Source organism: Pseudophryne corroboree, chromosome 2 (genome assembly GCF_028390025.1).
Source record: "Pseudophryne corroboree isolate aPseCor3 chromosome 2, aPseCor3.hap2, whole genome shotgun sequence".
Taxonomy (NCBI): domain Eukaryota; kingdom Metazoa; phylum Chordata; class Amphibia; order Anura; family Myobatrachidae; genus Pseudophryne; species Pseudophryne corroboree.
In genome coordinates, this window is record NC_086445.1 from 64,202,311 (window position 1) to 64,226,744 (window position 24,434).

Genomic DNA, 24,434 nt, shown 5'->3' on the forward strand with positions numbered 1-24,434 from the left:
TTGGCGGCCTTGTCTCACAAGAGCCCCTATCTCATTTTCCATGTGGATCGAGCGGAGTTGAGAACTCGTCCTCAATTTCTACCTAAGGTGGTTTCGTCGTTTCATATGAACCAACCTATTGTGGTGCCTGTGGAGGATTCCAAGTCCCTTGATGTAGTCAGGGCCTTAAAAATGTATGTAGCCAGGACGGCTCGTGTTAGGAAAACAGAGGTACTGTTTGTCTTGTATGCAGCCAACAAGGTTGGCGCTCCTGCTTCTAAGCAGACTATTGCTCGCTGGATCTGTAACACGATTCAGCAGGCTCATTCTATGGCTGGATTGCCGTTACCAAATTCGGTAAAGGCCCATTCTACTAGGAAGGTGGGCTCTTCTTGGGCGGCTGCCCGAGGCGTCTCGACATTACAGCTTTGCCGGGCAGCTACTTGGTCGGGTTCAAACACTTTTGCAAAATTCTACAGGTTTGATACCTTGGCTAATGAGGACCTCATGTTTGCTCAATCGGTGCTGCAGAGTCATCCACACTCTCCCGCCCGGTCTGGAGCTTTGGTATAATCCCCATGGTCCTTACGGAGTCCCCAGCATCCAATAGGACGTAAGAGAAAATAAGATTTTAAACCTACCGGTAAATCTTTTTCTCCTAGTCCGTAGAGGATGCTGGGCGCCCGTCCCAGTGCGGACTATTTCTGCAAGGTTTGTATATAGTTGTTGCTTACATAAGGGTTATGTTACAGTTGTGATCAGTCTCTGGCTGATGCTGTTTTGTTCATGCTGTTAACTGGTTTAGTGTATGCCAGGTTGTACGGTATGTATGGTGTGGGCTGGTATGTATCTCGCCCTTAGATTAACAAAAATCCTTTCCTCGTACTGTCCGTCACCTCTGGGCACAGTCCTAACTGAGGTCTGAAGGAGGGGCATAGAGGGAGGAGCCAGTGCACATCCATTCTAAAGTCTTAAAGTGCCCATGTCTCCTGCGGAGCCCGTCTATACCCCATGGTCCTCACGGAGTCCCCAGCATCCTCTACGCACTAGGAGAAAAAGATTTACCGGTAGGTTTAAAATCTTATTTTTTTTTATTTTACGCATGTTTATTGTACAAATCCCAAACTGGTATGTTTTCTGTTGAGTACTTCAAGCGACCTGTTACATGTTTGCATGCTTATGAAGACCGTGGCATCCTGACAGTGAGAATCCCGACACTTGACTAGGGTAAGTATTGCACTCCTCCCTGCCCCTAACCCTCCTGGGGTATTGGCTAGGGCTAACCCTCTGGGGGTGTCAGCTAATGTTAACCCCCCAGTGCCTTTCCCTAATCCTTTCCCAGTGCCTAACACTAGTGGTACACTAATGGTCCTTGTTTGTGACAGGAAAGTTACAAAACACCCCAAAAAATAGACTAAATTGTGTCTACCTTTTTTGTGTCGACCATTTCCATGTTGACCCTTGACTCTGTTGACCTTTTGACCCTGTTGTCATTCTCTACTGTCTACCTATTCCATGTCAACCTTTTGACCCAGTCGATCTAATACATGTCAACCATTAGTGGTAGACCTATTGACAGTAGACCTTTATAGTGTACATCTAATAATCCACACCCGACTGCTGCATAGAATCACATACAAATAAAAGAATAAAAATCTGTAATATCGAGGCTTCGTTAAAAACAGTAGTAGGGTGCAAATAGAGTTGGCTTCCCCAGGGGTCACATATTTGTAAGACTGGGTTATGCGAAAAACTTGCCCAGACGTCTGTATCTTCCCCTGTGGCTTTATCATAGGATTAGTAATTTTTTGGAATTTCGTGACCAGCGCCTCTGATATGAATTGCAGACGTTGACTCCTATTTGACACAGGGCACCAGGGAACTGAAGGCAAGTGATCTGGGTCTTAGCCTCCGTATCTAGAAGGGAGAGACTTCCAACAATTTGTAAAGGGTGGAGTACAGTGAAGTCATCGCAACATTTACGCCAAACTACAGGATGAAAAACGGACTAAGAAATCCTATTCTGGGGAAAATGGGGATTCATTTCTTCCATGTAGCAAGTGTGACATCTGCTTTATTAGAATGGTATTAATTAGGTATATTATTTATATGCTCAGTAACAAAGAGCTCATTTGTAAACCCTTGTTGGGAGTTTGTCACATAAGCACAAGACAGGGTTGGCAGCCAGATGAAGTATGTCTTAAATGGGTGTGGTATGTTAGGTAGATAAGACTTAGGTCGACCACTATTGGTCGACAGTAAATAGGTCGACATGGTTTCTAGGTCGACCGGGACTCTAGGTCAACATGAGAAAAGGTCAACATGAGTTTTTTTTTAACCTTTTTTGGTGTCGTTTTCTCCGTACAGTGACCTGGCACCCCAATTAGTGCACCGTGTCCCCTTGCATGGCTTGCGAGCTTTGGGCAAGGTGCCTCGCTCCGCTGTCGCTGCGCTCTGCACAGGTTACCGTTCCCAATTGTAGTCCACGTGGATCGTAAAGTATGAAAAAGTTTAAAAAATGGGAAAAAAAGGTGAAAACTCATGTCAACCTTTTGTCATGTCGACCTAGAACATGTCGACCTAGAGACCATGTCGACCTACTTACTGTTGACCAATAGTGGTCGACCTAGACAGTGTTGAGTGTTGACCTACTTACTGTCGACCTAAAGACTGGATCCTGTCTTAAACCAAAATTAATACTTGTTGCGGAAAAAAAACTACCATAATGCCTGCAGCACAGCATGGAACGGGATGTACTGACAGCGGGATCCCGCCCCATCACAATCCCGACATGTTCTTGATAAAGGTGGCAACACCGAAATGTCGGACCACAGAACTGACTCAGTAGTCTCTATTCTTGCTATGTGAAGACCTGCGAGTGCTGCCCTTCTTTGACTCTATATATATATATATATATATATATATATATATATATATATATATATATATATATTCTTTTTTATTATTATTATTATTATTATTCTAAATATTATTATTATGTTCTTTTTCCTCTGCTTGCAGTAAAGTTTTGATTCCTGTAAAGCACATTGAATCCTATGGGAGAAAAAGTGTTACTGTATGTAGTTAAATTATTATTATTATTATTATTATTATTATTAACCTGATTCACTTTGCCAGCATTACAATCTATAACAGACAAATAGGACAACATGTAGGATGGAGCTGGAGGACTGCATGTGGCAAGAAAAAAATAATAGTATATTCTCCCAGCACACTGAAAAGTATCAGCAATGATATTTGAAGACCCCATAATAATAGAAATACAGAGATATCAGTTGCATATATTTGCAAAAATACGACTAAACCGTCAGGCTGCGTCAAGGCATCTCATTGCTGATACTTTTCAGTATGCTAGCAGTATATATATATTTTTTCTCTTGTCTGGAATAATCCCTCCCTTTCATGCACCCGAGAAGGAATTATTAAATGTATTGAGCAGCCACCATGGACCACATGTCGCCCATCACTAATACCACTTTTACACTCGCACTCCCGGGATGCTTCCCGGGATGCATCCCGGGATGCATTCCCGGGACTGACCCCTTTCACACTGCATTAAGACCTGGGATCGACCCGGGACAGCCCCATTTACACTGATCCCGGGATATCCCTGCAAATGCATTAGTATGTCATTAGAAATGGCCTTGGGCTCAGAAAAGATGACATCAGCTTTTCTGAGCCCAAGAAAGCTCCAATCCAAGTCCTTTTAACAGTCCCGGGATAGTGAATCCCGGGACGGACCCTTTCACACTACACAGCTTCCCGGGACGGTCCCGGGTTCAACCCTGCTTTTGACCTGGGATGAAATCCCGGGATGCTCGTCCCGGGAAATTGTCCATGTACCCATTTACACTGAGAAGAATCCCGGGATGATGCGCGTTCACGTGCAATATCCCGGGATTTTCCTGCGAGTGTAAAAGGGGTATAATTTACATCAATATGCTAGTACAGACCTGACAGAACTCTTAGGGGGGTATTAAGTTGCATAACTATGACCATGTCCTTTCCTTCTGGTGATATTTACGGTGTGTCAGTGCTGTCAATAAGGTCCAGCAGGTAACGACAGGGCCCACAACTGAATAAAGCTCCGCCCATCTCTCCCATGTATAAAACCAATAAGGGTGAGGCTACTGATCTTCTGCAAGCGAGTACACAGCCCTGGCAACAAGCATGACACCCAGTGCATGAAACCCCTGGCAACGAGCATGAAACCCCTGGCAATGAGCATGACACCTAATGCATGAAACCCTTGGCAACAAGCGTGACATCCAGCGCATGAAACCCCTGGCAATGAGCATGACAGCCAGTGCATGAACCCCCTGGCAACGAGCAGGTAATTTAAAAGTAATTATAAGCTTTACTGTAGGGCATAATGTATCACGGGCATTATAGTGTGTGGCACAATATGGTGCAAGGGGCATTACTGTGTGGGGCTTAATATGGAGGAATGTTTTTTTTTTCTCCTGTGGTGGCTGAGGTCTGTTGTTGTAGGGTCAAAAACTGGGGTGTAATTATTATTATTATTATTATTATTATTATCCTTTATTTATATGGCGCCACAAGGGATCCGCAGCGCCCATTACACAGTGCATAATCAAATGAGCAAACAAGAAAATAGCACTTAAAGTTCAAGACAATATAGGACAGGTATAGAAAACCAGGGGGGGTTAGGTGCCATCAAAGGGAGTATGGAGTATAAGATAGTGTAAGTAAGAAAGAAAAGGCACATGAGGACAGAAGGCCCTGCTCTTGCCAGCTTATGTAAGGTTTGTCTTTTCCTGCGAGGCCATGCCCGTTTAAGCGAGGTCACGCCCATTTTAATGAGATCGCGCCCCCTCGTGGGGGTTGGGGGTGGTTGTGTGTGGGCAAAACAGGTTTTAATATGTCTAGGGGGGGGGGGGCGCATTTTTGAATGTCTATTGGGGATGGGGGGGCACTTTTTTTACTGCTCGCAGTGGGCACTAGAAACAGCCCAGAGTGTCTTTTATTAATACCGTATGCATGTAGATCTATGCAAAGGGCATGTCTTCCAAAAAGAGCTGTCCTTTGCAGTGTGTGGACTTCTGGGTTTGTGACCCACCATTGGATCCCTCTCAGAGAGATAAAGTACCAACCAATCAGCTCCTAATTTTCTAAAATAGCCTGTAAAGTGATTGTATTTTATCTCTCTCCAAGCTTTGATAAATCTCTCCCATAGTCTTCATTCTCACTATTGGGTTGGAATTCAAAATGGCTGCCTTTGTGTGTAGCTGCAATATTCCCATTCAGGGCTTTTGTTTGACAACTAGAGACGTACCTCCCTCGTCTCACCGTCTGCTTTTTATTTTTCACTTTGACGATCACCCAAGTCTTAGAACATCCGTAACTAGTGTAGGAAACTACTGCTCCAACCCTACTAAGCCCAGGGGCTGTGTGGAATTGATGGGAGCTGTAGTTGGCCAGCAGCACCTGGTAACTAGACGGCAATGTATATCCAATACACTTTCACTATATTAATGGAGCTTAATGTTAGTTGTCAAGAGTTTAACCCATCCCTGCTGTCTACAAGGACGTCCAGCTGAGCGCAGTATACGTGTTGTGAGACATAACATTGAAATACAAACAATCCCAGCGGTGAATTGCGGCCTGATTATCCACGTCTGGCTTTGAAAGCTAATCTGCCCTAACTGCTATAAGGTGAACTTTTGCACCAACGTCTCCCAGCTGGAAACCAACTGTCAGGAGGAAATTGCTGGGTGGGAAAGATTAACTAAGATTTAAACATCAGCTCTGGGGCTTTGTTATTTCACAGTCACAAGTACAGATTCCTATCTCCCATTTCTGCAATTCTCTGCCCCTTTCTTACTGTACGAAGACGAATCCGTTTCTTAATATTGCACATGTGCAGACCCTGTGTGTTAGTTTAGCTGCTCGCTGTTGTGTGTTACAGTAGAAGGACGCCTCTGTTTTTTGTGCTTGTTTAATGCTGTGAATGGTGGGATTTGCAATAAATATTCTGTAGCCACATAAAATTCTCCAGTAATGAAACGGAGTCATCAGCGCTTAGCGAAGTTTCTCTTTTTTTTAAACCGTAGGTGCCATTGGGACTGTACTTGTAAAAGTGGGACATTTGGCATTTGTTAATCAGTGTAGCCAGCTTGGCATAATTTCAGTACAACACAAAACCCTTACAGTACTTAGGCATATATATATTTCTGCGTATAAAGGCAAATGACTGAAAGGATTCTTGTTTTGCGGTTTCTCGTGATGTTGCACTGGAAGTCTATTGGTGTGACTGGTGTAATACATTGGGCTCTGTGTACTAAAGTTGAAAATTCCTGTTCCCTCAGACTGCTGGTAAGGATTGATTATTCTTTAGATTTTCCACATTGTCATGGGGTTACCATAGTAACCTCAGTCACATGGCACACAATGTAGGGAGCAGAGAGGCTTGGAAATGCCCCTCTGATCTCTGTTTTTACTATGACATCCCTTGTCACCTCCCTCTTCCATTGCATAATATGCTGGTAGTTGTCCTTTGTTTGGCAGCCATAACTCTTTTCTCTCCAGAATAATTATGAGGAGGAGATAATTTGTAGGAGAACAACTGTAGTCAAAGCACGCTTAAAATGTACTTGTTTAAAAATAATAATAATAATGTGATATTGCATCTTTATTGAAATATGGAGATATATGGTTCATATGCACTTTTCCCATACATGATTCATCTTGGTTACTTTGCAGTGCCCTTAGGAGCAGTCAGGGTGGGGCTCAGGAACACATGTTTGGTAATGAGATTAATCATTACCTTGTGGCGAGTGCTCTCTCCCCTTCTCTGACCGGCTAAATCCTCTTGCACCATGGAGGACACCTGTTTTATGAGCAGAGCTGCTTAGTATGTAATAACTATTACGTATTGCACTGCTTTGCTCCAAAAACAGAGCACAGCAACACTATGTACTAAGGAGGTCATTCCGAGTTGTTCGCTCGGTACATTTCTTCGCATCGCAGCGATTTTCCGCTTAGTGCGCATGCGCAATGTCCGCAGTGCGACTGCGCCAAGTAAATTTGCTATGCAGTTAGGAATTTTACTCACGGTTTTTTCTTCGTTCTGGTGATCGTAATGTGATTGACAGGAAGTGGGTGTTTCTGGGCGGAAACTGGACGTTTTATGGGTGTGTGCGGAAAAACGCTACCGTTTCTGGGAAAAACGCGGGAGTGGCTGGAAAAACGGAGGAGTGTCTGGGCGAACGCTGGGTGTGTTTGTGACGTCAAACCAGGAACGACAAGCACTGAACTGATCGCAGATGCCGAGTAAGTCTCGAGCTACTCAGAAACTGCTACGAGGTGTGTAATCGCAATTTTGAGAATCTTTCGTTCGCAATTTTAAGATGCTAAGATTCACTCCCAGTAGGCGGTGGCTTAGCGTGTGCAAATCTGCTAAAAGCAGCTTGCGAGCGAACAACTCGGAATGAGGGCCTAAGCGCTTTACATAGTGTATATTGATAGGGTATTCTAGGTTCTCTCCTAGGGGCATATTCATCAAGCCAATTCATATGCTTAAACAGTTCTTTACACATGTTTAATGGGGTGGTCTTCAGTATGGCATACCGGCGCCGGAATCCCGACCGCCGGCATGCCAACCCATATTATCCCTCTTGGGGGTCCACGACCCCCCCTGGAGGGAGAATAAATAGCGTCACATAAGTGACCTCATTGTGCCTTATAACCAATGTATAATGTCAGGGATATTGCTAGACTATTCAGGGAGTCGGGGAGATTGATACTATTGTGCTGGCGGTCTAGTTTTTTAGGTTTTACCCATCAATGGTCATCCCTGCATTACTGTTAAAATCAGGGGGCGGAGCTAAGGTCAGTGTCCTGACACTTTGAGAGAGAAAAAAAAACCTAATTCTGTAGCACTAAACCATCAATGGCGGGAAACCATCTGGTTCTCCCCCATCGATGGTAAAAGTATTCAACATCGGTCATAGACCATCAATGAGTTTGAATCATCGATGTTCGATGGCCACCCCTAGCTGCCCTTAGGCAACGAGCATTCCCCGTAGCAACGAGCATGTATCCCAGAGCATAAAACCCCTGGCAAAAACTATAACACAACACGTGAAACCCCTGGCAACGCGCAGGTAAAAAAAATTAAAAACCTGCCCTGGGAGGTGTGACCAAATTCCAAAAAGTTACCACTGAATGGGTTAATGGCACATTTAAGTGTCACTAGAGTTTAACCAAGTTTTTTCTCTTACGTCCTAGAGGATGCTGTGGTCCACATTAGTACCATGGGGTATAGACGGGTCCACCAGGAGCCACTGGCACTTTAAGAGTTTGAGAGTGTGGGCTGGCTCCTCCCTCTATGCCCCTCCTACCAGACTCAGTTTAGAAAATGTGCCCAGAGGAGCCAGTCACAGCTAGGGCAGCTCTACAGAGCTTCTTTAGTAAAGGTTTTTTTTTCCAGAGTTTATTTTTTTACAGGGAGGCTGCTGGCAACAGCCTCCCTGCTTCGTGGGACTAAGGAGGTGGGGGGTAGTGTCCTCCCTGAGGGGCCTAAGCCACTATCTCCACTGACAGGACACTGAGCTCCTGAGGGGATAGATGGTTCCCCGCCACAGGGCATCGCTATTTTTGAAAAGGCTTGGGAAAACCCGGATAAAAAATTCCAGATACCTAAAAGGGTTCTGGTGGCATTTCCTTTCCCGGTAGAGGATAGGAAAAAATGGGAAAACCCGCCTATTGTTGATGCGTCAGTATCTAGACTCTCAAAAAAGGTGGTTTTATCTGTTCCAGGATCTACCGCCTTGAAAGAACCGGCTGATTGTAAAATTTATAATACGCTCAAATCCATGTACACGGCTTCTGGGGCAATACTACGTCCCACAATTGCCAGTGCTTGGATTGCCAAAGCTATAGTAAATTGGTCAGGCACGTTACTTGAAGACTTGGATACTATGGAGAAATGTGGTGTTGAATTGTTTTTACGTAACATTCAGGATTCAGCAGGATTTCTGGTAGAATCCATGAAAGACCTGGGTTCCATGGCTGCTGGAATTTCTTCCATGTCTGTATCACCTCGTCGAGGACTGTGGTTGTGCCAGTGGTCTGTCGACGCGGAATCCAGGAGAAGTGTAGAGACACTACACTACACAGGTCAGGCTCTCTTTGGGGAAGCGTTAGATGCGTGGATCTCTATGGCTACGGCTGGTAAGTCACCTTTTCTTCCCTCAGCTACACCTGCTCCGAAGAAACCCTTCAACTACATCACAGCCCTTTCGGTCTACCAAGCCCAGAAAGGCCAAGCCGTCCAACACCTTTTGGGGATGTCGGCCCAAGTCCAAGAAACCTGCGGCTGCAGGTTCCCAGGAACAGAAACCTGCTTCAGGTACACCAAAGTCATCCGCATGACGGTGGACTGCACACCCCGGAGGTGGGGCCGGTGGGAGCGAGACTCAGGCATTTCAGTCATGTCTGGGTGTCATCCGGCCTGGACCCTTGGGTGCAAGATATTGTGTCTCGGGGTACAGGCTGGAATTTCAAAATCTCCCTCCTCACAGATTTTTCAGATCAGGCTTGCCAGCTCTGCTGGCAGACAGGACTGTTCTCCAAAAAGCCGTCCAGAAGTTGGTGGAGGCACAGGTCATTGTGCCAGTACCACCTCATATGCAAAACAAAGGTTATTATTCGAACCTTTTCGTGGTACCGAAACCGGATGGTTCGGTCAGGCCCATTCTGAACTTAAAATCACTAAACCCCTTTCTGAGGGAGTTCAAGTTCAAAATGGAGTCTCTAAGGGCAGTGATATCAGGTCTGGAGGAGGGGGAATTCCTAGTATCCCTGGATATCAAGGATGCGTACCTCCACATTCTGATTTGGCTGCAGCACAAGCTTATCTTCGATTCACACTGTTGGACTGTCATTTTCAGTTCCAGGCCCCACCATTCGGCCTCTCCACAGCACCGAGGGTATTCACCAAGGTGATGGCGGAAATTATGGTTCTCCACCGCAGATAGGGGGTGAACATAATTCCATATCTGGACGATCTGCTGATAAAGGCATCGTCCAAGGAGAAGCTGTTACGGTCCATAGCTCTCACAACATAGCTTCTCAGGGAACACGGTTGGATCCTGAATCTTCCAAAATCACATTTGGAACCAACCAAGAGGTTGTCCTTTCTGGGAATGATCCTCAACACGGAAGTGCAGAGGGTGTTTCTTCCAGAGGAAAAAGCGTTGGTGATACAAACCATAGTACGGGATGTCCTGAAGCCAACCCGTGTGTCGGTTCATCAGTGCATTCACCTTCTGTGGAAGATGGTGGCCTCTTACGAGGCTCTACAGTACGGGAGGTTTTACGCTCGGTCCTTCCAACTGGATCTCCTGGACAAGTGGTCGGGATCCCATCTACACGTGCACCAGAGAATACGTCTGTCGCCAAAGGCCAGGATTTCACTCCTCTGGTGGCTGCAATTACCTCACCTACTGGAGGACCACAGGTTCGGGATTCAGGACTGGATCCTTCTAACCACGGATGCAAGTCTCCGGGGCTGGGGCGCAGTCACTCAAGGGGAAAACTTCCAAGGAAGGTGGTCAAGTCTGGAAGCCGGCCTGCCGATAAACATTCTGGAACTAAGAGCCGTATACAACGGTTTTCTCCAAGCGGCCCATCTTCTGAGAAATTGGGCCGTTCAAGTACAGTCGGACAATGTGACAACAGTGGCTTACATAAACCGACAGGGCGGAACGAAGAGCATAGCTGCAATGTCAGAGGTAACAAAAATCATCCTCTGGACAGAAAAACACGCGTTTTCACTGTCCGCAATCTTCATTCCGGGAGTAGACAACTGGGAAGCGGACTTCCTCAGCAGACACGATCTCCATCCAGGGGAGTGGGTTCTCCATCCGGAGGTGTTCAAGGAGGTAACAGATCTTTGGGGCGTACCCAGATCGACATGATGGCCTCTCGTCTCAACAAGAAGCTTCGGCGGTATTGTTCCAGGGCGAGGGACCCGCAAGCAGTGGCGTTGGACGCCCTAGTGACTCCATGGGTGTTCCAGTCGGTATACGTGTTTCCTCCACTTCCACTCATCCCAAGAGTTCTAAAGCTCATAAGGAGAACAAGGGTTCAAGCAATCCTCATTGCTCCAGACTGGCCAAGAAGGGCTTGGTACGCGGATCTTCTGGATCTACTGCAAGAAGAGCCGAGGCCTCTTCCTCTTCGAGAGGACCTGCTGCAGCAGGGGCCATTCGCCTATCAAGACTTACCGCTGCTACGTTTGATGGCATGGAGGTTGAATGCCTGATACTAGCTCGAAAGGGCATTCCGAACAAGGTTATTCCTACCCTGATACAGGCTAGGAAAGGAGTAACGTCTAAACATTACCATCGAATTTGGAAAAAATATGTATCTTGGTGTGAGTCCAAGAAAGTTCCTGCGGTGGGGTTTCAACTGGGACGGTTTCTCCTCTTCCTACAAGCCGGTGTGGATATGGGCCTGAGGTTGGGATCTGTGAAGGTCCAGATTTCGTCCCTATCCATTTTCTTCCAGAAACAATTGGCTGCCCTCCCTGAAGTTCAGACCTTTTTAAAGGGAGTTCTGCACATCCAACCTCCCTTTGTACCGCCTACGGTGCCTTGGGACCTTAACGTGGTGTTGCAGTTCCTCCAATCGGACTGGTTCGAGCTTCTACAGGAGGTTGAGGTCAAATTTCTTACATGGAAAGCTGTCACGGTGTTGGCCTTAACTTCTGCTAGACGTGTGTCGGAGTTGGGGGCTTTGTCCTGTAAAAAGACTTGATCTTCCACGAAGATAGTGCTGAGCTCCGGACATGTCAGCAGTTTCTTCCAAAGGTTGTGTCGGCATTTCATATCAACCAACCGATTGTGGTGCCAGTGGCTACTGACTTCTCAATTTCATCAAAGTCCTTGGATGTTGTAAGGGCTCTGAAAATCTATGTGAAGAGGACTGCTCGTCACAGAAAATCTGACTTTCTGTTTGCCCTGTATGAACCCAAGAAGATTGGGTGTCCTGCTTCTAAGCAGACGATCTCTCGCTGGATCAGGTTCACTATCCAGCATGTGTATTCTACGGCAGAATTGCTGTGTCCTATGTCTGTCAAGGCCCACTCTACTCATACGGTGGGGTCTTCCTGGGCGGCTGCCCGAGGTGTCTCGGCTTTACAACTTTGCCGAGCTGCAATTTGGTCTGGGTTGAACACGTTTGCAAAGTTCTACAAGTTCGATACTTTGACCTCTAATGATCTGAAGTACAGTAAATCAGTTCTGCAGGAGCCTCCGCGCTCTACCCTCCCGTTCTGGGAGCTTTGGTACATCCCCATGGTACCAATGTGGACCCCAGCATCCTCTAGGACGTAAGAGAAAATAGGATTTTGGTTACCTTCCGGTAAATCCTTTTCTCGTAATCCATAGAGGATGCTGGGCGCCCGCCCAGTGCTTCGTTTTCCTGCTATTGTTATTTGGTTCAGTACAACTTCGTTTTAGTTGAGTCCTGCATGTTACTTGGTAAGTAATGTTTCAGCGGTTGCTGATTTTTCAAGCTAAGTTAGCTTGATGTGCCTTGTATGTGTGAGCTGGTATGAATCTCGCCACTATCTGTGTTAAATCCTTCTCTCGAAGATGTCGGTCTCCTCGGGCACAGTTTCTAGACTGAGTGTGGTAGGAGGGGCATAGAGGGAGGAGCCAGCCCACACTCTCAAACTCTTAAAGTGCCAATGGCTCCAGGTGGACCTATCTATACCCCATGGTACTAATGTGGAGCCTAGCATCCTCTACGGACTACGAGAAAAGGATTTACCGGTAGGTAACCAAAATCCTATTTTTTCCGATCACCAGTCATCGCAGGAGCTATCCACATAGTTTTCTAAGGGGGCGGCGCAAAAGCTTATCTTCTGGGTGCTAGCCTGCATTAGCTAACGTCATCTTCAGATGAAGTTTATAATAAACACATCCCCAGATGAGCAATTTTTTTTGCCATTACATATCTGTGCATTGATACAGATTGAGTATCCCTTATCCAAAATGCTTGGGACCAGAGGTATTTTGGATATCGGATTTTTCTGTATTTTGGAATAATTGCATACCATAATGAGATATCATGGTTATGGGACCTAAATCTAAGCACAGAATGCATTTATGTTACATATACACCTTATACACACAGCCTGAAGGTAATTTTAGCCAATATTTTTTATAACTTTGTGCATTAAACAAAGTGTGTCTACATTCACACAATTCATTTATGTTTCATATACACCTTATACACACAGCCTGAAGGTCATTTAATACAATATTTTTAATAACTTTGTGCATTAAACAATGTGTGTGTACATTGAGCCATCAGAAAACAAAGGTTTCACTATCTCACTCAAAAAAGTCCGTATTTCGGAATATTCCGTATTTCGGAATATTTGGATATGGGATACTCAACCTGTAATAGGACATATAACCAGGAAAGTGCAACATGGGAACATCGTACAACAGCGCAAGGTCCGTCCTGCTCAGGTGCAGATTCCCGATAATCGGGAATCTGCATATCTTTGTCCCACTCTGAATCAGACACACAGGCGATAGATAAGCAGTGTAATCGCCAAAACGTTATCAGCAGATGTAAATTCGTTAGGCTGACACCTTTTAAACTGTAAGCCTGCTATACAAAATTTTTCATTATTAAATATATTTAGGTATTTTGGTTTAACTAAATAGTACTTGTTTATGGTTTATATTTTCCTGTAGCAAATTTAGAAAACGATTAAAAGTGATGTGCCTGAAAAATGGAGAATATTTATATTAAAATCCCTGCAATGGTCAATTTATAATGTCTTTGATTTAGTGAAAGTTCTTGGATTTAAAAACACTGCGTAATCCAAGAATGTTTTATAGCTGTTAAATGTAAGCATACTTATACCAAGCAAAGCCTCAGTGCGGAAAATAGTGAAATAAGAGAAATTTAAAAAATTATTTAAAAATGAGTAAAGCACAGTACCCCATTGGTGTATCAGTTTGACCATGCCAGGACATCCGAACACATTAAATGCAGATCAGGGTTGACTAGTTTAAATGGTTTAAAAAAAACAATAAACAAACAAACAAAACACTGTGTCTTTTTTATTATGCTGTGACTACAGGCATAATAAAGGGATTAATATACGGGATTCACCCTGGTATTATTCCACATTTTTGTTTCTTGTGGTCTTCATTTGAGTAAACTAACCAGCGCAGTGACACACACAACAGAGAAATAGGGAAGTTGGGAGGGTGACCCACATCATAGAGGTACTTAATCTGCCTATCATCAGCTAAGACTCCACAAACTCCTCCCCTAACAATGCTATAGAACAGAGGTTCTCAAACTCGGTCCTCGGGGGCACACACAGTGCATGTTTTGCAGGTCTCCTCACAGAATCGCAAGTGAAATAATTAGCTCCACCTGTGGACCTTTTAAAATGTGTCAGTGAGTAATTAATACACCTGTGCACCTGCTGGGTTACCTGCAAAGCATGCACTGTGTGTGCCCCCGAGGACCAAGTTTGAGAACCTCTGCTTTAGAACAAGAGAAAACCACAGCTAGCATTCTCAATCTTAACCAGCTCCAATATATTAAAGAGGCAGTACACCATATTAAAGAGAAACATCTCCTTGTTTATTTAATTTCAAAGCCTTCAGTCCTATTGAGATGTCTCTGAGTTTACTTTGTATGTTAAAATATGTTTAGTCTATCTACATACAAGTATTCAGATGAAATAGGAACAAGGGGGGTAATTCCAAGTTGATCGCAGCAGGAAATTTTTTAGCAGTTGGGCAAAACCATGTGCACTACAGGAGGGGGGGGGGGGGCAGATATAACATTTGCAGAGAGAATTAGATTTGGGTGGGTTATTTTGTTTCTGTGCAGGGTAAATACTGGCTGCTTTATTTTTACACTGCAAATTAGATTGCAGATTGAACACACCACACCCAGATCTAACTCTCTCTGCACATGTTAAATCTGCCTTCCCTGCAGTACACATGGTTTTGCCCAACTGCTAAAAAAATTCCTGCTGCGATCAACTTGGAATTAACCCCAATAAGCAGTAAAAAATTGGTTTTATTGAAAGACGTCAAATAAATCGTATCAAAGCCTAATAACTTTGGGTTGTTAATGGTAGAAAGCACTAGAACATGGTTGATCAAGATTTAAATTCTAATACATAACAATGTTTTCAAGTGTTAATACTGGATAATAAGCAGGATTCACTAAAACATGAATTAAAAAAAAAATGGTTTAAACAAAAAGGTTTTTTTAGTTTATTTTTCTTTTTAACCCTGTTATTTTTTCCAACCCTGGTGCAGATGGAGTTTCTTAGCATTACGTTACCATTAAACTGATATTAGAGCAGATGAGAGCGGCTTGCACAGAGCTACATTATCAGAATACATAAATGCATTGTACTGTAAATGTAAAGGTAAATGAGACCGGAATCACATGGGAATGTTGCGCTATGCAGGGATGGCGTCACACTGGCTATATTTATACATATTTACGTAATATTTGTCATGTACAACATTAGCAGCTGTTGTGTGTGGTTTTTTTTCTTGCTCTAAGGTAATTCTGGAGTTTTTCTTTTTCTCTGACGTCCTAAGTGGATGCTGGGGACTCCGTCAGGACCATGGGGATTAGCGGCTCCGCAGGAGACAGGGCACAAAACTAAAGCTTTAGGATCAGGTGGTGTGTACTGGCTCCTCCCCCTATGACCCTCCTCCAAGCCTCAGTTAGGTTTTTGTGCCCGTCCGAGCAGGGTGCAATCTAGGTGGCTCTCTTAAGGAGCTGCTTAGAAAAAGTTTTTAGGTTTCTTATTTTCAGTGAGTCCTGCTGGCAACAGGCTCACTGCATCGAGGGACTTAGGGGAGAGAAGTTCAACTCACCTGCGTGCAGGATGGATTGGCTTCTTAGGCTACTGGACACCATTAGCTCCAGAGGGAGTCGGAACACAGGTCTCACCCTGGGGTTCGTCCCGGAGCCGCGCCGCCGACCCCCCTTGCAGATGCTGAAGATTGAAGGTCCAGAAACCGGCGGCAGAAGGCTTTTCAGTCTTCATGAAGGTAGCGCACAGCACTGCAGCTGTGCGCCATTGTTGTCACACACTTCACACCAACGGTCACGGAGGGTGCAGGGCGTTGCTGGGGGCGCCCTGGGCAGCAATGTATAATACCTTATTCTGGCTAAAAATACATCACATATAGCCCCTGGAGGCTATATGGATGTATTTAACCCCTGCCAGGTCTCAGAAAAACGGGAGAAGAAGCCCACCGAAAAGGGGGCGGGGCCTATTCTCCTCAGCACACAGCGCCATTTTCCCTCACAGAAAGGCTGGTGGGAAGGCTCCCAGGCTCTCCCCTGCACTGCACTACAGAAACAGGGTTAAAACAGAGAGGGGGGGCACTTATTTGGCGATATGTATATATATATTAAAATGCTATAAGGGAAAAACACTTATATAAAGGTTGTCCCTGTATAATATAGCGTTTTTGGTGTGTGCTGGCAAACTCTCCCTCTGTCTCCCCAAAGGGCTAGTGGGGTCCTGTCCTCTATCAGAGCATTCCCTGTGTGTGTGCTGTGTGTCGGTACTTGTGTGTCGACATGTATGAGGACGATGTTGCTGAGGAGGCGGAGCAATTGCCTGTAATGGTGATGTCACTCTCTAGGGAGTCGACACCGGAATGGATGGCTTATTTAAGGAATTACGTGATAATGTCAACACGCTGCAAGGTCGGTTGACGACATGAGACGGCCGGCAAACCAATTAGTACCTGTCCAGGCGTCTAAAACACCGTCAGGGGCGTTAAAACGTCCTTTTACCTCAGTCGGTCGACACGGACACTGACTCCAGTGTCGACGGTGAAGAAACAAACGTATTTTCCTTTAGGGCCACACGTTACTTGTTAAGGGCAATGAAGGAGATGTTACATATTTCTGATACTACAAGTACCACAAAAAAGGGTATTATGTGGAGTGTGAAAAAACTACATGTGGTTTTTCCTGAATCAGATAAATTAAATGAAGTGTGTGATGATGCGTGGGTTTCCCCCGATAGAAAATTATTGGCGGTATACCCTTTCCCGCCAGAAGTTATGGCGCGTTGGGAAACACACCTTAGGGTGGATAAGGCGCTCACACGCTTATAAAAACAAGTGGCGTTACCGTCTCCAGATACGGACGCCCTCAAGGAGCCAACTGATAGGAGGTTGAAAAATATCCTAAAAAGTATATACACACATACTGGTGTTATACTGCGACCAGCGATCGCCTCAGCCTGGATGGGCAGCGCTGGGGTGGCTTGGTCGGATTCCCTGACTGGAAATATTGATACCCTTGACAGGGACAGTATTTTATTGACTATAGAGCATTTAAAAGATGCATTTCTATATATGCGAAACTCTGGCATCAAGAGTAAGTGCGATGTCCATATCTGCCAGACGATGTTTATGGACACGACAGTGGTCAGGTGATGCAGATTCCAAACGGCACATGGAAGTATTGCCGTATAAAGGGGAGGAGTTATTTGGGGTCGGTCCATCGGACCTGGTGGCCACGGCAACAGCTAGAAAATCCACCTTTTTTACCCCAAGTCACATCTCAGCAGAAAAAGACATAGTCTTTTCAGCCTCAGTCCTTTCGTCCCCATAATATCTGCCCAGGGATAGAGGTAAGGGAAGAAGACTGCAGCAGGCAGCCCATTCCCAGGAACAGAAGCCTTCCACCGCTTCTGCCAAGTCCTCAGCATGACGCTGGGGCCGTACAAACAGGTGCGGTGGGGGGTCGTCTCAAGAGTTTCAGCACGCAGTGGGCTCACTCGCAAGTGGACCCCTGGATCCTACAAGTAGTATCCCAGGGGTACAGATTGGAAATTCGAGACGTCTCCCCCTCGCAGGTTCCTGAAGTTTGCTTTACCAACGTCTACCTCCGACAGGGAGGCAGTATTGGAAACAATTCACAAGCTGTATTCCCAGCAGGTGATAATCAAAGTACCCCTCCTACAACAAGTAAAGGGGTATTATTCCACACTATATTGTGGTACTGAAGCCAGACGGCTCGGTGAGACCTATTCTAAATGGAGTCACTCAGAGCAGTGATAGCGAACCAGGAAGAAGGGGACTATATGGTGTCCCTGGACATCAAGGATGCTTACCTCCATGTCCAAATTTGCCCTTCTCACACCAAGGGTACCTCAGGTTCGTGGTACAAAACTGTCACTATCAGTTTCAGACGCTGCCGTTTGGATTGTCCACGGCACCCCGGGTCTTTACCAAGGTAATGGCCGAAATGATGATTCTTCTTCAAAGAAAAGGCGTCTTAATTATCCCTTACTTGGACGATCTCCTGATAAGGGCAAGGTCCAGAGAACAGTTGGAGATCTGAGTAGCACTATCTCAAGTAGTTCTACGACAGCACGGGTGGATTCTAAATATTCCAAAATCGTAGCTGTCTCCGACGACACGTCTGCTGTCCCTAGGGATGATTCTGGACACAGTCCAGAAAAAGGTGTTTCTCCCGGAGGAGAAAGCCAGGGAGTTATCCGAGCTAGTCAGGAACCTCCAAAAACCAGGAAAAGTGTCAGTGCATCATTGCACAAGGGTCCTGGGAAAAATGGTGGCTTCTTACGAAGCGATTCCATTCGGCAGATTTCACGCAAGAACCTTTCAGTGGGATCTGCTGGACAAATGGTCCGGATCGCATCTTCAGATGTATCAGCGGATAACCCTGTCTCCAAGGACAAGGGTGTCTCTTCTGTGGTGGCTGCAGAGTGCTCATCTACTAAAGTGCCACAGTTATGCATTCAGGACTGGGTCCTGGTGACCACGGATTCCAGCTTGAAAGGCTGGGGAACAGTCACACAGGGAAAAAATTTCCAGGGAGTGTGATCAAGTCTGGGACTTCTCTCCGCATAAATATACTGGAGCTAAGAGCAATTTACAATGCTCTAAGCTTAGCAAGACCTCTGCTTCAAGGTCAGCCGGTATTGATCCAGTGGGACAACATCACGGCAGTCGCCCACGTAAACAGACAGGGCGGCACAAGAAGCAGGAGGACAATGGCAGAAACTGCAAGGATTCTTCGCTGGGCGGAAAATCATGTGATAGCACTGTCAGCAGTTTTCATTCCGGGAGTGGACAACTGGGAAGCAGACTTCCTCAGCACGACCTCCACCCGGGAGAGTGGGGACTTCATCGAGAAGTTGTTTCCACATGATTGTGCACCGTTGGGAAAGACCAAAGGTGGACATGATGGCGTCCCGCCTGAACAAAAAACTGGACAGGTATTGCGCCAGGTCAAGAGACCCTCAGGAAATAGCTGTGGACGTTCTGGTAACACCATGGGTGTACCAGTCGGTGTATGTGTTCCCTCCTCTGCTTCTCATACCAAAGGTACTGAGAATTATAAGACGTAGAGGAGTAAGAACTATACTCGTGGCTCCGGATGGGCCAAGAAGGACTTGGTACCCGGAACTTCATGAGATGCTCACGGAGGACTTAGGGCCTCTGCCGATAAGAAGGGACTTGCTTCAGCAAGTACCATGTCTGTTCCAAAACTTACCGCGGGTGCGTTTGACGGCATGGCGGTTGAACGCCGGATCCTAAGGGAAAAAAGGCATTCCGGAAGAGGTCATTCCTACCCTGGTCAAAGCCAGGAAGGAGGTGACCGCACAACATTATCACCACATGTGGCGAAAATATGTTGCGTGGTGTGAGGCCAGGAAGGCCCCACGAAGAAATTTCAACTCGGTCGATTCCTGCATTTCCTGCAAACAGGAGTGTCTATGGGCCTCAAATTGGGGTCCATTAAGGTTCAAATTTCGGCCCTGTCGATTTTCTTCCAGAAAGAATTGGCTTCAGTTCCTGAAGTCCAGAAATTTGACAAGGGAGTACTGCATATACAACCCCCTTTTGTGCCTCCAGTGGCACTGTGGGATCTCAACGTAGTCCTGGGATTCCTAAAATCACGTTGGTTTAAACCGCTCAAATCTGTGGATTTGAAATATCTCACATGGAAAGTGACCATGATGTTGGCCCTGGCCTCGGCCAGGCGAGTGTCAGAATTGGCGGCTTTGTCTCACAAAAGCCATATCTGATTGTCCATTCGGACAGGGCAGAGCTGCGGACTCGTCCCCAGTTTCTCCCTAAGGTGGTGTCAGCGTTTCATCTGAACCAGCTTATTGTGGTACCTGCGGCTACTAGAGACTTGGAGGACTCCAAGTTGCTAGATGTTGTCAGGGCCCTGAAAATATAGATTTCCAGGACGGCTGGAGTCAGGAAAACTGACTTGCTGTTATCCTGTATGCACCCAAAAAAAAAACTGGGTGCTCTTGCTTCTAAGCAGACGATTGCTAGTTGAATGTGTAGTACAATTCAGCTTGCACATTCTGTGGCAGGACTGCCACAGCCAAAATATATAAATGCCCATTCCACAAGGAAGGTGGGCTCATCTTGGGCGACTGCCCGAGGGGTCTCGGCTTTACAACTTTGCCGAGCTGCTACTTGGTCAGGGGCACACCCTGGCTGAGGAGGACCTGGAGTTCTCTCACTCGGTGCTGCAGAGTCATCCGCACTCTCCCGCCCGTTTGGGAGCTTTGGTATAATCCCCATGGTCCTGACGGAGTCCCCAGCATCCACTTAGGACGTCAGAGAAAATAAGATTTTACTTACCGATAAATCTATTTCTCGTAGTCCGTAGTGGATGCTGGGCGCCCATCCCAAGTGCGGATTGTCTGCAATACTTGTACATAGTTATTGTTACAAAAAAAACGGGTTGTTATTGTTGTGAGCCGTCTGTTCAGAGGCTCCTACGTTTGTCATACTGTTAACTGGGTTTAGATCACAAGTTATACGGTGTGATTGGTGTGGCTGGTATGAGTCTTACCCGGGATTCAATATCCTTCCTTATTGTGTACGCTCGTCCGGGCACAGTATCCTAACTGAGGCTTGGAGGAGGGTCATAGGGGGAGGAGCCAGTACACACCACCTGATCCTAAAGCTTTAGTTTTGTGCCCTGTCTCCTGCGGAGCCGCTAATCCCCATGGTCCTGACGGAGTCCCCAGCATCCACTACGGACTACGAGAAATAGATTTATCGGTAAGTAAAATCTTATTTTTTCATGTTAACTATCTAGATTGCGTGCCAAATACCTGTATATCTTTGAGGAATAATGACCCCGTGATTTAGCCCATTCTTATGTCCTGTTTATTTAAACTTTGTGCAGCAGGACATGTCATTATAGCTCTATAATTACTGTGCTTTCTCATTACTCTTGTTTGGGCTTTGGTGTAGTTTTGTAGGTAAAAAATATATACGTGTGTGTGTGTATATATATATATATATATATATTTTATAGTATTTACTTCACAATGAAATCCATAAAAAAAAAAAGTCTTCTGTCCCTTGCACACTACAGGGGCGTACACACGGGAGACATCCGTTCTAAAAACCTGCTTAGATTTTAAGCACTGATCTATGGTGTGTATGCCCCCCAGCGATAGGGCCACGCATTGCTATCGCCGGTGCTAGATCGGCCTGCATGCAGGCTCAATTACGCACATCGCTCATTTCATCCGCTGGGTGAAAAGAGCGGTGTCATCCCCCCGCCGCCCCCTCAGCACACATTGCGCTGTGCTGAGCGGGGGGAGAGATGTGTGACGAGCGGTTCGCTAAGCATACATCTCCCTCCATCTCTCTCCGCCAGTACGGTCTTTACCACATCAAGCTGGGGGCAGACAGACTTGCCAAATAGAGCCAAGGCTGGTCAGGAACCAGTGATGACTGCCTTGCTTAATCTTTTCCTGACATTTTGAGAGAGACAAGAATGTTACTGTTGTAGATATATTAATGTTTGCTAACACAGGCTGCGAGCTTGTAAAGTGGGTAAATAGTTTGTTTGAAACCTATAACAACCAGTCAGACGTTTGGCTTTGAGCAGTATGGTGCTTCAGCATTAGCGGGAACATATCACTCTTAATTTTTGTTTTTGACAGCAGAAGAGGGGTCCCAAACCAGTATAGAGCTGCCGTCAGCGGGTTGGGTATGAAATGCCGGTGGTCGGGATGCCGACGGTCATATGACTGGCCGCGGCATCCCGACAGTGAGAATGCCGACACTAGACAGAGGTCTGTATTTTTCCCCTCTCCCTTCCCCTACCCTAACCATAAGGGTGGGTACACACTAGCCGATGTGCTCTATTAGCGACTCGCCTTCCCTGCCGGGGTGGCTGGCGGCAGTGCATACACACTGAGTGATATGCAGACGATATCGCTCAGTGACGTCACACTGCGTGCATGCAGTTTTTGGACAACAGTTCAAACAAATTGAGCTGCATGCACAGCTGACAGCGAATGCCGTTAACGTGCCGCGGGGCTGCGCATCCCACGGCGGTGGCCTACGCACTTAGCGATAAAGTAAATGACATCGCTCAGGAAGGATCAAAATGAGCAACGTCGTTTAATTTATCACTAAGTGTGTACCCACCTTAACCTTCCCGGGGATTCGGATAGGGCTAACCCTCCGGAGGTGTCGGTTACGGCTAACCCCCTAGCTAGTGCCTAACCCTAGCTCCCCCCCAGTGCCTAACCCTCCTCTCCAGGCCCTAACCCCTACCTTAATACTCACCTGCGGGATGTTGGCTGTCGGTGTCCTGGCATCGGACTTCTGAGGAGTGTCGGGATTCCCGTGTCGGTCACATGACCGGCGGCATCCCAAACGCTTCCCCCGTCAGCTACCATATCCCCTCCTACTCAATTGTATAGCGCAATAACGGAATAAAAAAAAGTGAAGATTTATTTCAATTTTCCCCGCTGACGTACAGCCATGTTTGTCAGTGCAGTAGAAGAAAATAGACCCAACTTACTTTTTTTTTTTGCTCTCCCTTCAGTTTTACACGATCATGTAGCAGCAGCAGCAGCATAATGGTGGTTGTCATTTATCTTCCGTATGGTGATGAAGGAGTTAACTGAAGAGTTTAGAGAGAGAGAAAAAAAAATCCTTTGTAATTTCTGCATTGAATGTAGAGACCTTTCCTGGAAAAAGCATAAGGTTATGTTTGGTTGGCTGACATAAATTGAATACTCTAAGGAGAGTCTCCCCTGATAAGGATTTCCTGGGGTGTGGACTTTGCTAAAAACAACAGCGGCACTGTGCAAACAAGGGGACAAGGGAAATTTTACCACAGAGAATTCCATTAAAGGTCCCTTTTTTGTGTGTCCGTAGCGTTTGAAAAGTTATTGTGAGCTATTGTGGAAAGCGAGCGGCCGGGGGGCAAATATATATTACAGAGAGTAAAGGTTCTCTTAGATCTAGGCTGTAGCATTCACCAGAAGTCTCCGGAATGCCCGCAATCATCCTTCTGCTTACATACCAAGTTGGCGGACGCTCCCTGGGCCAAACATTTATTTTCTATATGAGCAGTTACTTCTATTGCTCCAGCATTATTTCATTGTGCTTTACTATTGGGAACAAAACAGTAGTGAGGCGAGACTGGGTAACAACAGATAGACACAGAGGTAAGAGGGCCCTGCTCCCAGATAGTCCGCCTTCTCTGGCCTATAGAGCGGAACCAGCAGTAGTACATTTCCCCTAAGCATGACACAAGAAAACTTGATGGGGTCACAGTATCTCAGGTGTAAACCCCAGCGAACGGTGCACTATGGGCCTAATTCAGACCTGAGCGCTGTTGTGCGAAATCGCGCAGAGGTCGATTATCGAACGACTGCACATGTGTATGCACCGCAATGCGCAGGCGCAATGCCAAACAGCGACAGAATGGTGCGAAAATTTAGAGCGCGCCCCGTTTGCAAGGTGATTGACCGGAAGCGGACATTTGGGGGTGGTAACTGGCCGTTTTCTGGGAGTGTCAGGAAAAATGCAGGCGTTCCCAAGCGTTTTTAGGGAGGGTGTGTGACGTCCGCTCCGGCCCCGATCAGCCTGTGTGTATCGCACTGTAGGAGTAAGTCCTGGGCTATGCACAGACTGGAAAAATCATTTGATGGTGAGTGAGTTGCAAATGGATTTATCGCTGTCCACTGCCTGGTGAAGTTTTCGCACGTGGAGGGTTTTCACTCTCCTGGGCGGTGACTATCTGATCGCAGACCTCTGTAAATTTGCAGCACAGCGATCAGGTCTGAATTAGGCCCAATATACCTACTTTTTTCCACCTATGAATGGCACTGGATTGGAACCACAGGACATGCTGCACTTGGTTGTCATATGCTGGGCTTCTTCAAAGTGTTACATTAAGTGTTACATTACATTAATGGAGCACCATACCATATATACCATATGAGGCAGCATGGACAGTGTAGTGGTTAGCATTACTGCCTCACAGCACTGAGGTCATGGGTTTGATTCCCATCATGGCCCTAACTGTGTAGAGCAGGCTTTTTCAACCAGTGTGCCGTGGCACACTAG

General features: G+C 46.1%; 1 protein-coding gene across 2 annotated transcripts in view; it reads left to right on the forward strand.

The window, feature by feature from the left end:
* TMEM135 (transmembrane protein 135) overlaps positions 1-24,434 on the forward strand; it is a 593,255-nt gene that overhangs the window by 174,718 nt on the left and 394,103 nt on the right. The gene's annotated exons all lie outside the window — the stretch shown is intronic.